This window comes from Talpa occidentalis, unplaced genomic scaffold, assembly GCF_014898055.3.
Source record: "Talpa occidentalis isolate TD23 unplaced genomic scaffold, MPIMG_talOcc4v2.1 talOcc4.18, whole genome shotgun sequence".
In the NCBI taxonomy this organism is placed as follows: domain Eukaryota; kingdom Metazoa; phylum Chordata; class Mammalia; order Eulipotyphla; family Talpidae; genus Talpa; species Talpa occidentalis.
The window spans coordinates 483,145-502,163 of NW_023601851.1; the positions used below are offsets into that span (position 1 = coordinate 483,145).

General features: G+C 45.2%; 1 protein-coding gene across 2 annotated transcripts in view; it reads left to right on the top strand.

Annotated features, from left to right (window-relative positions):
* The first annotated feature begins 8,238 nt into the window (after positions 1-8,238).
* The window catches only part of LOC119250756 (amelogenin, X isoform-like), a 43,563-nt gene continuing 32,782 nt past the window's right edge, over positions 8,239-19,019 (top strand). For both annotated transcript variants that reach the window (XM_037518375.2, XM_054697638.1), the window contains exon 1: positions 8,239-8,571. The gene's annotated coding sequence lies outside the window, so the exon portion shown is untranslated. The remainder of the gene's footprint in view (positions 8,572-19,019) is intronic.

The following is a 19,019-nucleotide window of genomic DNA, read 5'->3' on the forward strand; positions in this document are numbered from 1 at the left end:
AGCCTGGGCCACTGACCCCCAGGTCCTGGGGCCATCTCCAAGGGGGCTCAGATTCCACTGGAAAACAAAGAGAGGAAGACACTTGGAGCCCTTGAATTCCCCATGGAATTCAATTCCCCATGTGTGGAGTGCCACAGATGCCATGCCGTGGGACAGTAGAGGGACTGAGGTCTTCTTGCACAGGGTGACACTTGGCCAGTAAACTCCTCTAGGGACACCCATGTGGGAGCCCTCATTCAGTGTTGGTGGAGATGTGGGCAGCTCCAATCCCCGTGGAAGACACTATGGAGGTTTCTCAAAATATTGAAAATGGATCCCAGCATTTTTCTTTGGCTCAAGGCATCTATCTGAAAATACAAACCAATTAATTAAAGGGGTATCTGCAAGCCTGGGCTCTCTGCAGCACTGTTGACAACACCCAATTTATGGAATCAACCAAAGTATGGAGGAAAGGTAAGTGAAGTGGACTCTATAAACAGAGTAATACTATGGAGCTATTAAAAAGCTGCAATTTTCTTGCCAAGTGTGACAACTTGAGTGGAACTGGAGGGCATGATGCTAGTGAAATAAATGAGAAGAAGAAAGAAAAATATCAGATGGTTTTACTCATACACGGAATATAGTGAGACAAAGCAAAGGGGTGAGTATAACTAACGGCCACGAACCCTAGAAATGTGACAATAGAATCATGGCTACCAGAGAGCATTGGAGTTGTCTGTGGGAGAGGATTCTAAGGGCTTTGGTGATAGGTGTGGTGTGGTCACAATTTTGAACAGGTTTGAACCTATAACTCTAAAATGTCTTGCATCCACAAAACGCAGTGTTAAACAGAATTAAGTATTTTGAAAATTCCCCACCGACTGGGAGAACATTTTTGCACACAACACTAATGATAAAGGACTGATCACAAAAATCTGCGAAGAGCTGATAAGACTCAACAACAACAAAGAAAATAATCCAGTCAAAAAATGGGCAAAAGAGCTAAAAAGAAACTTCTCTGAAGAGGAAATGCAAATGGCCAACAGGCATATGAAAAAATGTTCAACATCACTTGTCATCAGGGAAATGCAAATCAAAACTACCATGAGATACCATCTCACACCAGTGAGAATGGCACATATTAATAAAACTAGCAACAACAAATGTTGGCGAGGGTGTGGAGAAAAAGGAACACTCCTGCACTGTTGGTGGGAGTGCAAACTGGTCCAATCACTGTGGAGAGCTGTGTGGAGATTTCTGGACCTACTAAACATAGAGCTTCCATAGGATCCAGCAATTCCACTCCTAGGTATTTACCCAAAGGACACAGAAACATCAATTCCAAAGAACACCTGCACCCCTATGTTTATAGCAGCACTGTTTACAATAGCTAAGCTTTGGAAACAGCCCAAATGCCCAAAAATAGATGACTGGATCAAGAAGATGTGGTACATATACACCATGGAATATTACTCAGCATTCAAAAAAGATAAACACATGCAATTTGCAGCAACATGGATGGCGCTGGAAGGGATCATGCTCAGCGAAATAAGCCAGAAAGAAAAAGAAAAATACCAGATGGTCTCAGTCATAGCAGGAATCTAGAAAACTTAAATAAGGGACCAGGAAATTGAATAACTATAAGAAAGTAAAAATCAAAATCAACAAACAACTATGAACCAGAGACACTCTATGGGGGTTGGGGGGCGGGAGGGGAGGGATTGTGGCCAAAATAAGGGGGTTGCAACTGTATGGGGAATATAAAAATAAAATTTATTTTTTAAAAAATTGATGCAAAAGAAATAAAAAAATAATAAAATAAAATGCCTAGCCATCAGGGTTGGAAAACAGCAGCATCACTGAGGCCTGGGAGTCCTGACCAATTGTAGAGCACCTCCTGCTGGGACCCAGAGGAAAGGGACAGAAGGGAACCAGCAAGTCTGGGACAGAAGGAGCACAATCAAAATCAAATAAAAGCTGCCCTTATTAACCTCCCCATGTGACCCTCAGGCACATCTACTTCAACCAACACCTGTTTCAAGACCAGGAAGCAAGTGCAGCTTCTTCACTGTTCTCTCTGCTCCATGTTCCTCCTCCAGGTCTCCCTTTGCTCCCCATCTTTCTTCCTTCCTTTCTCTAGTCCTCTCTGCAGCTTCTCCTCCTCCTCAGCTCCATCCTCCGTAGTTGATGTTGAGAACCTGGAACCTCCCGTTTTCCTGGGGACTTCCCTGTTACAACATCAGTGTGAATGAATGGACATTGAGGGTGGCAGTAATGGGATGGGAGTAGAGCTGTAACTTCACACCTTTCCAGTGTGCTCAGGGTGAGAAGTACTGGTTCAGATTACTCTAGAAAGATTTGTAGGGACAGGTAGCATCATTTCCCCTGAGCCCACCTGAGTTCTGGATGACATCCCTGTAATAAAAGGCAAATTAACAGAATAAATGGCAAGTAGAATCTTGCTAACACAGATGACATGCTTCCCTCATGAACAGGCATGCCAGTACCGGGGAAAAGGAGGACCACGAAAGATGTGGCTTAGAACTGGTCTTCAGAAATGCTAAGTCAAAGGAAGGTGGGGGCCTTCCCTGTGTCACAGGGGTTAGAGATAGCACTATCAAGCTACTCCCAGCCACTACAGCACTAGTTTGATTCCTGGCCCACCAGTTAGCTTACCCAGATGGCCCAGCTGACCTCTCCTGCTGCTCCTATCAGCAGCATATTTCAATACATCTGCCTGTTCTGCTCCCTCCTCTCTCAGTGAATCCTCTCAGCCCTGCACCTCTGGCTTATACCCCAGTTCTTGTATGCATAAATAAATAAATATTTAAAAAAAAAATAAAGTAGGGTCCTCCCTGGTGGTGCAGGCGGTTGAGTGCTGCACTGTGAAGCTGTCTGCAGAGTCTTCAGGCTGGGTTCGATCCTGGCTGGCAGGCAATAATCCCACATGGCACAGCAGACCTCTCCTGTCTCACTCGCTGCTCCCCTCAGCAGTGTACTTGGTCAATCTCCCTGTTCTGTTTCCCGCTCTGTCTCTAGTGAATCCTCTCACCCTCCCGCACATCTGCCTGTACCCTGATTCTTGTATAAATAAACAAATTAAAAAAAAAAAAAAGAAAACCAAAATAATGTGGTTTTAGTTTTGCAAGGGTGGAGATGAAACTTTAGCAGAATTTGTTAGCTAGTCTCCTCTGTTGTTGTTTGCAGGCTGATTTTGCCTTTCCTGGCATGAGTCGAGGAAGGACACTTCAAAATATAAGTTTGGCTTTTAGTCCAAAGGAAAAAAAAGTGGAAGAGCAGTAATTTTTCCTGTGTTTACCACTTCTCAGTTGCCCTCATTTCAAACGTTTATGCCAAAGTATTAAATTTGTGGATGACATAATCTGCTGACTGACCACGGATAATATGCAGATTGTCTGAATTTATTTTGAATATAAGTTTCACATTCCATTTTAAATTTGATAACAATTTTTTAAAAAAGAGAATAATTTCCCTTTGGAATGCAACTGAAAAATTCTAAATAAATGTTGACAGATTTTATGCAGGTCTACTTCCCCAAAACAATAAGTTATACTGAAGTTTTAAGATGTATATCAATATAACTCATGGCAATAAATTTTTTTATAATAAATTTTATTTTTTATATTCCCCATACAATTGCAACCCCCCCATTCTGACCCCAATCCCTCCCCTCCCACCCCCCACCCCCCAAAAAGTGTCTCTGGTTCATAGTTTTTTGTTGATTTTGATTTTCACTTTCTTATAGTTATTCATTTTCCTGGTCCCTTATTTAAGTTTTCTAGATTCCTGCTATGAGTGAGACCATCCGGTATTTTTCTTTTTCTTTTTGGCTTATTTCACTGAGCATGATCCCTTCCAGTGTCATGGCAATAAATTTTGATAAAGACAAATCCAAGTAAGACAGTCCTTAGAAAGTAATTCTAAGAGAAATGGTAAAGAAAGTGTTTAAATATGTAAATATTATCCAGAAATAACAATGATCTCTCTAAATGCAATGCTGGAAAATTTGTATTCCAGTTAGTGCAGAAATAAGACAAACTAGTTCATCACCCTTATTAAATTCTTCAGCTTAGATAATAAACACCAATGAAGATTTATTTATTTATTTATTTATTTATTTATTTCAATATTAGAATAGAAGACAAAATCATTTATATTTTCAGACTGCTTAAACCAAACTAGTATTAGCATGTCTTAGCTAGATAAATTACCATCAGTATATGTTAAGTATTCAATAAATAGGTAGTTTTCTTAGAAAACAATTAAATAGCAAGTGATAATAACTTGAAAATAAGTTATCATAGAAGTAAATAAAAGAGAAATTAGCAATTACATACAGGAATTTTTACAACTGTACACACAAAAAAAACCTTGGATATCTTATAGTGATATAACCCATTGTTTGTGATTTTAATGAAAACACAAATATGTAAATTCCTTGCATTCCACTAAAATCCCAATGAGTGGAGAAAGGATGAAATAATCCTCATATTCCAATAACAACCAAGGATATTGTGCTAAATTTTGTGCAGTGATTTGTTTTGTGTGTACAAAGTAGTGAAATTTACCAGAAATTAAACCCCAACATAAAATCCTTTTTAATTAAAATAGATAATATTGGTGAAGTGATGGATAAATACAGTAAAGAGTAGAGATGACTGACAGAGTTATGCATATACACATACAACTATCCAGACCCAGACACAATAAATAAATCACATGTAATATATAGCAAGTACATTTGTAATCCTTGAGGAAAAAACTGATAGGATCACGTTCTTTAATAATGGTCTGTCATCATTGTATATGTGTAGAATAATTTAAAATGTATTCCTACATCTAAACACATGTACACACAAATATCAGATGGATTTAATAATTAGTGAATGATATATGCTTTTGAAAGAAACACTGAGTAAATAAACATGTCTGCATGACTCTTATCTGGCTCATTTTCAAAATTAGTTTAGTTTAACCGGACCTCCATAAACTGTCTAAAATGTGTCTTTCTTATCTCCCAGAGTCCTGACCTTTATTCGGTTTAATCCTTCTCTTCAGTTGTTTTGCTTGCTCTGTGTTGGGGCATTTTTGTTATCCTGAAGTAACCCTTTAATTATACTGTCCCAACCAGGGCTATAGGAAAGCCCCATCCAGGGCTATAGTAAAATCCATGTTTGTAAGTAAATTATACTGTAATGCAAAGGAGCATGTTGTAGAGCACAATAAAAAAAATGTAAGGGATCCTTTGTTGGTGTGAATATGACCTAAAAGAGGAGAAATCACAGCTGAAATGATGGAAATGTATCTTCTAGGTGATTCATATCTCGTTATCCTGAACTTTATTGGAAAAAGAAATTTAAACAAATATAAAGAGGTGTGACCTGTGGGAAACAAAAATGAACTTTTTTTTAAGATTTATTTATTTATGCATACAAGACCTGGGGTACAGGCCAGAGGTGTTGTGGTGGGAGTGAGAAGATCCACCAGAGACTGTGTGGGGAAAGAACAGGCAGAGTGACTGAAATACATGTCTGAGCGGAGCAGCTGGTGAGATAGGAGAGACAATTGCACCATGGGGGTAGCTCCCTGGTTGGGGGTAGAACGTGTGCTGCACTGGCTGTGGATAGCTTTATAGGTAGCTTCTTAACTCTTTGTGCCAACAGGGAGGCCCAGCAAAAGTGAACTTTTATGCACCTGGAAAATATTTAAAATATCAACATGTATGCCACTCACAATATTACTGAAAACAAGAAAACTCTCAGGCAACAGTGATGGAGCCACATTCAAGTTGTTAACTCACAGAGCAAGGACAGTATAATTACAAGGTTAAAAGTGGAGGAAAACCAAAAAACAGATGATTTCATTTCATTTCATTTGGTAAGATTTATTTATTTATACAAGAACCCGGGTATAGTCTAGATGTGTGGGAGTGTGAGAGGATTCACCAGAGATGGCATGGGGAACAGAACAGGCAGACTGACAGAAAATACACTGCTGAGGGGAGCAGCGGGCAAGACAGGAGAGGTTTGCTGTGACATTAGGTTGCTCCTTGGCCAGCAGGGATCAAACTGGCATTGTAGAGGCTGCGGACAGCTTCACAGCTCTGCACTCAACTGCCTGAGCCACACGGGAGGCCCCCCAAAAACACCAGATGATTTTAAAACCACATTTTGGTTGATTTAATAGAAAATTCGTAGAGATTACATATAATATGCAAATAGTAACTATTCTATCACCAGTGTTAACACATTAAAGGGATGAGAGTTTGTGTGAGAGAAGCTACCTCTGAGAAAAAGTTAAATTTGAAATCTAATAAAACTGTAATGTGAACCCCATAGATTTCACAACTGAAATCGTCCTAAGTATAATTCCAAATATCATTATTCTAAATAAATATTTCTCAAAAGAGTTTCTAGGAATGGGAAAAGAAGGGTAAATAAATTTGTTACATATCAAAGCCAGTGAGATCCCACAATCAAATAGAGGGAAATTTATAAACCAAAAGACTTTGATTAGGAAAACAAGGGGAAAACGTTTTTAGGAAATAAAATGTGTAGAAATGAATGAAATAATCAACCAATATAAGAATAGAGAAAATAGGGCCTCCCCGGGTGGCACAGCTGTTGAGCGCTGGGTTGAGAAGCTGCCTACAGCCTCTGCAGCGCCGGTTCGATTCCTGACCTCCAGTGAGGGCCCCAGATGGCACGCAGACCTCTCCTGCTGCCCACTGCTCCTCTCAGCAGTGTGTTTCGTCATTCTGCCTATTCTGCTCCCCGCTCTGGCTCTGGTGAATCCTCTCACCCTCCCTGGCGTCTGACTGTACCCAGTGCTTGTATAAATAAATAATCTTAAGAAAAGAATAGAGAAAATAAATAAGAATGAAGTGAAAACTAAGGACTTTGGGATTTGAATCTTTCCTGCCCACTTTGCAGGAATGCATGTGTTTATCATATGGCTTCTCCTGATGGGAACTTATGGGGATGGAAACGAGTGATCCAGAACCAAAGGCCAAGTTGTGAAGAAGGAAGCACCCAGCCCTTCTTTCCCTGACCCCCAAGCAGTTGGAAAAATGGGCCAGGCAGGAGGTTTGTGTCCTCCCCAAATTCACTTATTTCCCACTGCATGACTGGCATGTCTGGAAGTTTGTCTAGGCAGCTGAGCATTTGCCAGGGGTGGCTGAATTTATCTTGCAAAGATATTAGCACACCCAGGCCCATGCGAACGCCCTGTGCACAAAGGACAGATTGTCAGCTACAGGGAGGCCAGAGGCCTAGGTGCCAGAAAGGAGGTGTTTCTGCACCTCACTGTATGTCTATAGCCTGGCCCTGGCCCTGGATCTCCACCTGGCAGATGCACATGCACAGGTACCCAGGCAGAGGAGATCAAAAGGAAGAGAGAACTCTGTGGTGGTGGCAGTCAGGATGGAGGGACCTGAGTGGGTGGAAACCTAGAATAAAACAGAAGAGGAGCTTGGGGAGGAGACAGATGGCCAACAAGCCTCAGCGGAGGAGTGGGTAAAGGACACTCTCCAAGATGAAGAGCAAGGCAAGCCGAATCTAGTTACTCTGTGGGTACCTGATGTCCAGCCCTGCAGTGACCTGGGGGGCTCCACTGGGGGTGCAGGTCACTGAGGTACTGCCTCTGATGTCAGCATTCATTTTTCTCTGTATTGTGTCAGGTAGCAAATTGTGTTTCCTAATGTGTTTTGTTTCTTTCTAGGGATTGACTCACCAATACTTTTATTAACAGTGCTTAACTATTACTTTTCTGTTTTGTACTACTTCATGCTAAAGGCACAAATCACATACCTGAGACCTATTATAAAGCAATAAAAAATTAAATGGTCTTTTTAGGGAGGTCATAGTTTATCAACTGACTTTGAAGTAGAGTATCTCATTTTTATCCTACATGTACATGGATGTGCTTATATGGGAACAATTTGTGTTTGATTAATTATGAAATTTAGTTTGTTGGCTCTGAAGCTTAAACATTAAATTTCTGGGCCCAGAGGCTCTAGGAGGTAAATGTTACTTTGTGTTCAAATGAAAGGGCTTTTAACCCAAACAAAATGTCTTAAAAATAAGGCTAATATTATTAGTTTATTTTCTAAAGTCTACTAATAAAGTGGCTCCAGAATCAACACATTTATTTGCACACATACACTTGGGCAGCCATCCCCCAGGGGAAGCTCAACTCTCCTCATGGTTCCTTCTCTGTGTGCCTTCCTCCTCAGGTAGTACTGCAGGAAATCTGGCCACAGGCCCTGGCAAATGATCTGCCAGGGGCAGCAGGACAGTGATAAGACCAAAACTCCACCCTGATAGTGAAACTCACCCAGGCTATCCAAGGCTTTTGCTAGGGAGGAACCACCTGGCAACCCTGCTAGAGCCTGCAAAGTTGTGTTCTGAGAGCCCGCTGAAGAACTTAAGAAAACTGTTGTCATTGCCTGCGACTGTAGTCCTCCCATCTTAGGCCTGGTGCCACTGAATGGAAGTGGAGTGAGAGGGCCTGTATCCTGCCAGAAGAGGTCTGTCTGAGAAGGCACCTGCCTGCTGGTTCCAGTAATTCAAGGTCAGTCCTCCCCACCTACTATTGCCCACCTGGGAGGTCCCTTACATGTGCACGAGATACCCCTAGACAACCATTTCATCATGGATGTAGGGGTTGTTCCAAAAAGCAAGGAGAGCTTGCAGCAATCTGCCATCATGCACCTTGCTGCAGACCAGCTTTCGGCAAAATGTCAGGTTAGAAGTCCTTGAAAGGAAAAGACAGCCTAGGTGCAGCTTAAAGGACTGAGGGGAAGGGGATGAGGTAGTGAGGAGACACTGACACAGGATGAGGTGCAAGTATCTTCTGCCGAGAGACTCAGCAGCTCTTTATTTATTCATTTTTAGCAATCAGAAAAAAATGCATTATCATGTATAAAGCAGAGACAATCAGTGTATTTTATTCCCATGGACTACTGGCTCCTACGGTTTCAGCTAGTCGGTAGCCTTCAAGGTTAAAAGATAAAAAACCAAACCTAACACTAAAACTAATTGTTTCAGCTAGACAATTACCTAAGACAGTGGATAGCTGCCAGTGCATCCCTATCAGCTAAAGCCTAAGCATCAAAAGGCTATTCTATTCATGTGGTCTTCAGCCGGAGGCCAGCTGCTGCTCAGCTATCAGAACTTTTTCTACCTAGGAACTTCTTAACACAGTCAACTTCATTTAAAAACTTTCCTAAGAAACTTCTAAATAAAAAGGAACTTCCAAAAAAGCAAAAGAAGGACTTACTATAATAGTTGTGCTGGGATGCTCGTCAGGCATGTACAATAAATCATCTCCCATTGTCAAGTGGGCCAAATTGTTTAATAACTAATTTCTAAACAGATAATTTTCCATGCCATCCACCCACAGTCTGGTGATGCGTACAATCCACTGCCCAATATACTCTCTAATAAATTTTTCTCTCACTATGACCGAGAACAAATAGCAAAGGGATGCCAGATCTTCAGCCCCACGGTATGAGGCCCTTTCTCTTCGCTGCTTGTCAGCATCCTATGTGGCTGGAGCAACAAGGCGCCCCACAGCAGCACCCGACAGTATGGAGTGGAGGAGTGGGTGAAGACCTCCATCCAGGGGAACAACTCTTTCCTCACCCTTACCAGGGATCAGTCCTTTCCCTGAAGCTTCCCCGGCCCCACAGACTCCCTCTCCCTGGGCTCACCTTCAGGTTGATCATGTAGCCCAGCATGTCTTCATCTAGGTCACTCAGCCAGGCTGACATCTGGGGGTGGTTCACAAACTGGCTAAGGTCATGGAGTGCCGCGGACCAGCACAGCAGTAGACGATGAGGCCACCTCAGGGTTGAGAGAAGCGTGCAGGGTGGTCAGGGCATCGGTGAAAGAAATGACAAACAGACACACTTCAAGAGTGAAAATCTGAGTGTAATTTACTTTGAGTTTGTGACCAATATATATATATGTTTTCCAAAAGCACAGGGACAATGAATATCAATGAAATCAGCTTGCTCATGGGCTCAGTCTATCACCATCAGGGAGGTGATCTACATAACAAGCAATGACCATTATAGAAGAAGGAAGGAAGTTTAGAAAGACAATAAGGGATTAAAGTTTGTAGTTCTAGAAAGACAGGATAAGATTTTTAGCATTCTTGTAGTGGTTCCTGGTGGTCGTTATCTTTTGATAAGCTTCTGCCTTTTCAGGGAACTTCCGCTGTACTTCCTCTGCTTCAGGGTGTTATGCTGTTCACCCCCTGCGCGCTGGTTGCCCAGCCGGACCTAGGGACGGTTAACCCTAAAGGTCACTGCAAGGGGAGGTGCAGCAATGGAGACTGCTGCCACTGAGGAGGATGGGGCTGGACCAACAGGGCAAGGGTGGTTAAGGTCTATCAACTGACTGAGAGACCTTCAAGCCGCCATGAAGGGGAGATCACCAGAGTCTCTCCACTGCTGCAGCACCAGCTACAGGCAGGCCCACCCTACCCACCTGGGTGGTGTGTGTCCCTGAAGCAATATAGGCAGGCCCTGCTCCCTGGGAGATCCTCATCCCCACTCCCATCAGCTACCCAGTTGCTGAGGACCAGACACAAGCAGTCTCTGGGGCTGTGTCTGTGGCTTCACCCCCAGGGCCACCTGTTCATTGAACATGAACTTTGTATGGAAAGCATTTCTTCAGTTACTCACCCGGTTTGCAACAATGACTCCCAAGTCTCCTCACTAATTCCCTCCTGCACCCATCCATCCCTCCCAAAGCATCCCATGTAATCAGCAAGGAGAAGATCCAGGCTCTCTGCCAAGGCTTCCGGGCCAGCAAGGTATGAGTGTGCTCAGAATCTGAGCCCTTTGGTCCAAGAGGACTACTGTGTGGCCTGAGTAGTGTCCACACCTACCCTCTCCCCCACGTAGCACCCCCCAAGTCTTGCCCCATGAAGCCCTTGCCACAGGCCAGCCACACAGTGACCCTGCCAGAGGAAGCAGCAAGAATGCCCTGAATAATGGTACCTTGGCAGCAATGCTGATGGGGCTGTGATGCTGGCCGATTCTGATGCCTGCAATTGGCGCAGCTGACTTGCCAGTTCATTGGTTCAAACTCTAAGTGAAGGGCCTGCAGTGCCTCCAGGAGGGATGGGGTGATGTCTGCGGGTTTAGGCCCTGGCTGCTCCCCGTTGCCTGCCACAGCCACTGCCACCACCAAGTCTCTGCCCTTGCCCAGGTCTCTATGCTGTCCAATGCCTCCCAGAGTCACCTCTTCCTCAGCCACCACCTCCAAGGCATGCCCAGTCACTAGCACCAACCCTTCTCTGCAACCTGCCTGCACACTCTGGGGCCAGGCCTCAGTTGCCTGTCCACCTGTCTGCCAGAAGAGGGGGGTCTGCTCCTGAATGCCAGCATCCAGGGTCCTCTCAGCCAAGGGGCCTCCCTGGGCAACACTGCCCTGAGGAGTGTGCTGCCCCAGATAACCTCCAGCCCCTGCCTCCTCAGGACCACTCGCCAACACCAGGACAACTGCAGAAGAATCCCTGGGGACCTGGCCCGGACCTTGCCTCACCCTCCATGTGTTGTGGGTGCTGTGTGAGGGGCATCCCCACCAACAGGTGTGATGCAACAGGAGGGCACAGGAGGTGGCAGCATATGGGCTGGGGCTACCATTTTCAGGCCCAGCAGGAAGCAGTAAACATGTTCAGGCAGGTCTACCCCTGCAAGGCTGAACTCTGCAGTGGGCAGAGGAGTACCTGCTCACAAGTTGGGTGTGACACCTGTGGGGACACTTGCTAGGCACACCCTTGCTTCTCAGAAACAATCAGGGAGAGGCCGGTGGGCGGTGGTCTGACTGGTCCACACTCACTGCTGCCAAATGGCCTAAACCACACCATCTCCCAAGATCTGGGAGCCAGCATCATGGTGACCTCCAGCCTTACGCCACCAGGCAGCAGTCTCCAGGTCCCAGGGCCGGCCTGTCATTGGACCCCTGGGGGATGCCATCCTGAGGGGTCCCCTGCTCCCACTGAACTGCAACCTGAATCCCTTGGGAAACCCCCACACGGCCAGAATATGGCTGAACGGGAGCCTGGGTGCCAAGGCTTTGGGTGGAAAGCCACTGATGCAGGGTCCACAGGTCCAGGAGGGCTTTGCTGGGGTCTCTCTCTGCCTCGATGCCTGTCAGTTTCTCCCTCAGCCTCACATCTGGGTCTCTGTTCTCACCTCTGCAGAGGGGCTGGGCCTCACTCCCTCTGGCTGTCAGGCTGCCCTTCCTCTATATCCCTGACTTCCCCAACACTGTGTCAGCTGTGACTGGGTGGGCACCTGCACATGGCCTGCTGTTTTCCAGCAGAGGATGTCCCTCCTACCAAGCAGGTGACCCTTGGAATGCTGACTCTGTGTGCCCACAATTTTGCAAGGGTGTGGAGTGAGGAAGGAGTGAAGATCTGGTGCTTTCTCCTCAGCCAAAGAGAGCAGCGAAGGAGGAGATAACCCCCCTCCTGCACTCCTGGCGTGACACTGCAAGAGACCGAACTTAGGATCCCCTTGAGAAGCTCCCTGCTGGGATGCTCCCTGGAGCAGTCTCTGTGTGCTGAGTGTGTCTTCTTGGCCTGCCAGGGCTGTGCAAGACCCCCAGCCACAGCCCTGCCACTAGCTCATCCTTCCAGATCTCCAGCCTCTGAAGGCATTTAGGACCCAGCCAGGGCCCTCCATGTTTTTAACTGACTTGCCAGGTCAATGAAGGGGCACAGGTTGCTTTGTTCCTCACTAGAGATCCCAGGAGCGGGCACGCCTACGATTTGCCAGGCTTCCAGTCCAGACCTAAGACCAAGACAGGCTGGTACATCAGCTCTGCCCTCCCTCTGTCCTAGGGCAGGTGAGATAGGAGGTGGTGTGGGAGGCAGGGTGGGTGCTGAGTGTCTTTCTATGGGGACTGCAGCCCCAGCGGCTCAAGCCATCTTTCTAGGTCCAAGGCCACTGCCACGACAGAATGTTGTATGATAGCTCTAAGCCTTCACTATGCCAAGTCCTTACCCTTTGTGAGAGAACAGCGCTGAATTTAACTGGGCCAAATGCTTTTTTCTATTTCTTTGCTGGTAATAGCAGAGAACTATAATTTGGTCTACACTTTTCATAACATCTTAAAGCGTGTCCTAAGGAAAGAGAAAATCAGAGAGCTTTTATAGAAAGGGTAAGGAAAGGAGTGGTGGGGCTTCCCTGTTGGCTCAAGGGGTTAAGCACATCACTACAAAGCTGTCTGTGGCCTCTGCTGCAGGAGGTTGACCTCAGGCCTGCCAGGTAGCTCTCCATGTGGTGCAGCCAACTTCTCCAATCTCACCTGCTGTTCCCCTCAGCAGTGTATTTCACTCAGTCTGCCTGTTCCACTCCCCACTCTGATGACCCTCTCACCCCCCACACTTCAGTTCTTGGATGCATAAATGAATGAATCTTCAAAAAGAGAAAACAAAGAAAACAAGGTAAAGAGCAGTGGGATCTACAAGGTAAAATGTTGACGAGGGCACAGGTGAAATAATCAGGTGAAGGTGCCACAAGTTAGCTTTAGGTCAGCACTGCCCTTTCAGTCCTTCTCAACCTGATGATGTTGCTGGTGGGCTAGGTTCTTGTGTTCTACTGAAGGAGGAATAATCACCAACACAGGCTGAAGATTAGCAGCTCAGCTTTGTTGCAGGAGCGACTCCTGACAGCAGGAGGGGGTGCTAGAGAGGAGCAGGTTACTGAGGGCATAGATGCCCTTTTGTAGGGCCCTTAGGGACTCTCTACTGTTCCTCAGAGCTCCCCATAGTATTGTTCCACTCTGGGGAACAGTGCTTTTCCACTGCCCCACTTTACCTTGTCACTTTCCTAATCACCAAAAGGTGTGAAGAAACTGCAAGCTCACACCTGCCAGCCTTGGGGTTATCAGCTTTTCCATTTGAAAACTGTTCTCTCCTTACTTTTCCCACTGTTCCCTCAAGATCTTCCTCTGAGCACCAATGATCAAGTATAGGAAGGTGCTGCTGGTCACTAATTGGACTGTATTTCCTCATGTCATTCCTCATGTGTCCATCCCACTTTGCAGGGAAACTGGCCTCCTTGTGAAATGTTCTTTTTAATAAGGCTGTATACTACAAAGCTGATAGGCCCCTGAGTTAAATTACCTGAGAGAGATAAAAACATGATTAGAATTTGACAGTGACCTATGACTGAATAGAAAAGAACCAGGAAACCTCAGTGGGCCAATATCAAGCAAAAAAGTTGAAACAGTTATCGGAACTATTTGAAGAAACCAAAGTGCAGCAGATGGCTTCACAAGTGAATTAGAAAATGAACTAACAGTTTGTTCTCAGTGCTTGGTCGTTTTGAAAATGAGTGAAATGGACTTTGCTTTGCTGAAGGATGTGCGTGAGTGTGCACATGAGAAGGCAGCTGGCCGTTTTTACAGAGACTGCAGCATCTGGGTGTTTGCACACGCACCCGTGTCTGCATTCACATTCTCACGTGGTACTTGTGTGTTCCGTGTTCCTGCTGTTCTTGAAAGGTGTCTGAAAGTGTTTCGGAGAAGGTTTTCAGGAAACTACCAGGCAACATGTATAATGCAATATCCTCCTGCATTTCACATGTCCTGAAGATTTATGGAGTGAGTGTATAATAATCATGATTTTAACTTGTAAAGTAAGTGAAGATTTGGTGTAGGTGGATAACTAGCTGTCGTGTTTCTTTTCCATGCCAAACTAAACCTTTGAGGATGGAGTCTGTGAGCATTTTTTATGATTGTGTTGCATAAAATATTCCATGAATGTAACAAGGGGACATCTTTATATTTTTGTCATGCATAGTGGAAAAAAGATTTTATACTTTGTCTCTCTCTGTCTGTCTCTGTGTGTCAGACACACACCTACCAACAGTGTTTGCAGGGGTGTTATCAAAGATGCGGTAACAAAAGGTACACAAGTGCTTGCTGAGAAGAGGACTGGAAATTCCCACATGCGGTGGGAACATGTGAGGCTTCTGTCGCTTGTCTGGAGAAACCCCTGGGAACATACACACACTGACTGCTGTTGCTCCCCCAAAGTCTGTCTTTGCATTTTGGAGCTTGGGGAGCATCATATTTTGTGTGGCTTTCACCCGGAATTTGCTTTACTCTTGTACCGTTGATTGCCACCCTGTGGTGTACTTTGACATCGAAGATCTGGAGCAGATGCTGCCCATGTACACTCCTGGCTTCTTCGTGTGTGGGTGATGGACAAGCCTATCTTTCCCCCAGTTCTGGGCACACTCATGTGTCCCAGCTGGCTTTTTCTACAGCGGCTTGGAGAGCCGAGCCTTTCCTGGGAGCTGGGAGATTCCCTGGCTTCTGAAAACCTGAGGTAGCTTTTCACTTTTGAGAAAAAAAATATTTGCAGATGACTGTGAGTGATTCCTTCCAGTTCATGGCACATTTTCACAGGTACGTTGCGGGCCTCGCTCTGCGGGTCATGTTATAATTGAGCTGGGGCTTCCATAACTGGTCCCCCTGCTGGTTCATGGCATGCACCTGCAGGTGGCTGGCCACTGACTGCCAGCTCAGACCGCCTCTGCTGCAGAGGCCCTGCAGTGAACCAGTTCAGGAGAAGGCTGGTACTAGACACCAGCACAAGTCTCTCCTCTCCCTCCCTGTTGTACCAGCATGCAGAGCAGGTGAGGAGAGGCACAACAGCATGGGTTCCTGGGCTCCTGGGCGGAAGACTACTTCTTTGGCTTGGAGGACGGGACTCCCCACCGGCATGGCGGTGACTTGCAGGTGGACCAACATTTTCTCAGTCACTGCTGCTGCTTCCACAAAACTAGGAGTTTGGATTAAATGATTTCCAAGGTCCCTCTAGGCCATAATAGTTTCCAGTTTCCAGGAAGAGAAGCCAGGTATGTAAATTCCCCTGGCATCCAGCCACCTGCACAGGTGTCTGACTCTGGCTATCAGTCTCCCCAGGAACGAAGACGTACCTCTGAGCCGGCTGGATGGCTGTGCTATCTTTGTGATTGGTTACAGATAAAATGAACTCCTCAGCCATCGTGGCTTCCTGCCTGCAGGTCTGTCGCGGTGCAGTGACACCCCCCCCTCCCCCGAACGCTGAAATCCACTGGGTGCTGTGGCCAAGCCTCGTCAGGCCAGCTGCTGACAAATGAGGCTCTTGGGTATAACTAGCACGAATTTTCTCTTGAATGATCATGTTAAAGGTCTATCCCAAGGCCTTTAAACATGCTTGGAGGCCATCCAAGGCAGAGAAAGGAGAAACTACAGGATGATTTTAACATCTCTACCCTCACGTGTGTATGCATACATCTGCGTGTGCAGTGTGGACACTTCATTCAATGATGTGGTAAAATTTCAGGTGCAGCTGAATTTCTAAAGCCTGTTGGGTAATAATCATTGCCAAATGTGGATCCACTGGGTAATCATCATTAGCCTGGAAGGTGTGCGAATTTTAAGACTTATGGGTCACATGCAATTGTGCTATGAAGAACACACTGGAACCAAATTATTTTCTCTTCATTGGCGGAGAAGGCAGACTGCTCAGACTACATGTGTTTTGCCACAGGGTTTACAAAATCCAAAATAGTTCAATATTTCATAAGCTTGATGTGTTTTTGAGGGTCAGGAGATATACTAACCTTGGGTCACAGCTCTGTAGACTGTGGGATAGGGTTCTTAACATTTTGCTATTTTTTAAAATATTTATGCATACAAGAACTGGGTTATAGGCCAGAGGTCCAGGGGGTGAGAGGATTCAGCAAAGACAGAATGAGGAACAGTACAGGTGGGTCTGCTGAAATACACTGCTGAGGGTGATACCAGAAAGACAGGAGAGGTCTGCTGCACCATATGAGTCAACTCCCTGGCCGGGGATAGAACTCATGCTGCAGTGGCTGCCAATAGCTTGATAGCACTGAGACTTTAATCCCTGTCCCACCAGGGAGGCTCCATGTTAGACATTTTCAAAAGCATGTGATGTGACAGGCCAAGAGAGGCATTTTTTTTTTACCTCCATTGCCTTGGTGAGTATCTGGTATCTGTACACAAGGGGGTCCAAGCAAGAGAGTAGAACCTTCTCGTGTACCCTCCAGCCATTGGTATTTCTAGTTTTGTGCATTATCATTCACTTTCCTCTTAAGGCTTGGCCCTTTCTTTCTCCAGCATTGTTCACATGGCAAATCGATCCTGAAGTGGGTTGTGTGCTTTGTAAAGGTCGCAGCTGGTGCAGGGCTCTGTCTGCCTATGCATGTTCTTATTCTCCCCGGCGAGGTGCCTGGGGTGCTGAGCACTGGGTCTGGCAGCTGTGGGCATGTAGCAGTGCGGGGTTGGAGATTCCCTGGACAGGCAGGCCCTTCCCCTGAAGTACTCCCCTACATTTGCCAAGAAGGTAAAGCTGCTGGGAAGAGAGAACACAGAGCTTCACAGAAGCATTGTTGGCATCATAGGGAGAAAACTGGGCTCAGACCAGGGACGTCAATCCCTTGTTTGGGTTCTTGGGCTGCTCTCGTGGGCTCCCATCCTTGGTGTCTTTGTGAGGAGCTGGCTTGCTTGGGGTTGTTTCTGCTATGTGAGTGGAGGTCAGGAATCCTTGTCTCCCCTGAAGATCCTGGAGCACTCCAATTTCCAATAACACCTACTTAACCCTCCCTCCATGTTTGCCCTGCTTGCCTGGAAACACGACCTCTCTTTGGAGGCAAGACCGTGGAAACTGCGCACTCTAGGAGGTGCTGTTCTGGACGCTTCCCTGCAGACAACTGTCCCTGTCTGGGTCTGCCGGGGATCAGCCTCCGGCAAAATGTCGTGTCAGGGTTCCTGAAAGGATGAGACAGCGTCGGCGAATACGAGTGATCTGAAACTTAGGGACTGGGGGGAAGGGAATGAGAAGACACCGACACTTTGTGAGGTGTTAGTATTTTCTGCCCGAAAGGCTCAGTAGGTTTTTTATTTATATGTTTTTTGCAAGCATTGAGATTACATTATCAAGTTCATAGAAAAAAAGCAGAAACAATTAGCGCATTTTTTTTGGTGCTCTCAGCAAGAAGGCAATAAAAAACTAAGTCTTACACTAAAATTCATTGTTTTAGCTAAACAATAACCTAACACAATTGATAGTCACCAGAACATTTCCATCAGCTAAAGCTTAAGTAAAGAAAGAACTTTTTTTATTTTTATGGCCTTCACACCAGGGGCCGGCTGTTACTCAGCTATTAGAACTTTTTCTACCTAGAAACTTTTTAACTCAAATAGTTTTATTTAAAAACTTTTCCAAGAAACTTCAAGAGAAGGCAAAAGAAGGACCCACTGTAATTATTGAATTGTGATGCTTGTCAGGCATGTTCAACAAACCGTCTCCCATTGTCAAGTGGGCCAAACTGCCAACAACTAATTTTTAAACAAACAATTTTTTATGCTATTTACTTACAATATGTTGATATATATAATTTATTGCTTAATATACTTTTTGATAAATTTTTTTCTATGACCAAGAACAAAAAGCAAAGGAATGACAGATCTTCAGCCCCACGGTGTGAGGCCCTTTCTCTTTGCTGCTTGTCAGTATCCTATCTGGCTGGAGCAACAAGGCCTCCTGCAGCATCTCCCCCTTTTTTGTTTTTGACCATTATTTCCATGGTGATGAAGATTGAATATATGGATGTTGGAATGCAGTCTTAGATGAAAATTTAATGGGTTCCAGTGTGAAAGAAAATCAGTCCCTCCAGGTATTGTCCATTGTAGAAAGCAAAAGTCCTTCATTTCTGGAAAAACAGCTCATTAGTCCAAGCAAAAAAATTCGGAGGCATTAGCCAAAACAAGACAGCAAATATGTCAAAATCTCAGAAAAAAAAATCTTGAAATGGTTTAATTTATGTAAAACACAAATTTTCCCAACCTTGATTCCAAACTTTAACAGCATAGCAAAAGTTTGTAAACTAAATCTACTTTTAAACCGTATTACCTATTTTTGCATACAATCACAGGGCAGGATAACTAAACAGCAATTTTAGCTGGCTTTGTTGGAAC